The sequence below is a fragment of the Chrysochloris asiatica genome, unplaced genomic scaffold (genome assembly GCF_000296735.1).
Source record: "Chrysochloris asiatica unplaced genomic scaffold, ChrAsi1.0 scaffold00351, whole genome shotgun sequence".
In the NCBI taxonomy this organism is placed as follows: Eukaryota; Metazoa; Chordata; class Mammalia; order Afrosoricida; family Chrysochloridae; genus Chrysochloris; species Chrysochloris asiatica.
This window is the reverse complement of record NW_006408869.1, coordinates 1,831,569-1,832,090: the sequence shown is the minus strand read 5'-3', so window position 1 is coordinate 1,832,090 and position 522 is coordinate 1,831,569. Positions and strand designations below refer to the sequence as shown.

Here is a 522-nt window from a genome sequence, read left to right as displayed (position 1 = left end):
CAGATGAAGACAGAATAGGAAGAAGGAGTGACGAACTACTTCTGAATATTCAATCACTGAAAATCGTATGAATAGCAGAGAAACACTGTCAGATATAGTGCCGGAAAATAAGTGCCTCAGGTTGGAAGACACTCAAAATGCGACTGGGAAAGAGCTACCTCCTCAAAGTAGAGCTGACTGTGATAATGCGAATGGAGTAAAGCCCATGGGAGTAAGCCCGCGGGAATTAAACTTACTATTAGATAACTCATGAATAAGCATTAAAAGCAACAAAACTACTGTATTAACTTTGTGTTAGGTAATGTTCATATATCTAATTTTAATTCATTAATTAAAAACTTGATAACTAGATATATAAAATGCAATGTTTTGATCCAAGGTTTTCTTTAGTAAATGTTTGCTGAAATATTTTCATTAATATGATGCATTTATTTGTATATCAATTAGATAGATGCTATTGTTGTGTAGTTGTTAAGAGCCATCAAGTCAGTTCCAACTCACAGCAACCCTACTTAAAAAAAC

At 33.7% G+C, this 522-nt stretch overlaps 1 protein-coding gene across 2 annotated transcripts in view; it reads right to left on the bottom strand.

Annotated features, from left to right (window-relative positions):
* NCAM2 (neural cell adhesion molecule 2) overlaps positions 1-522 on the bottom strand; it is an 834,023-nt gene that overhangs the window by 302,532 nt on the left and 530,969 nt on the right. The window lies entirely within an intron of this gene.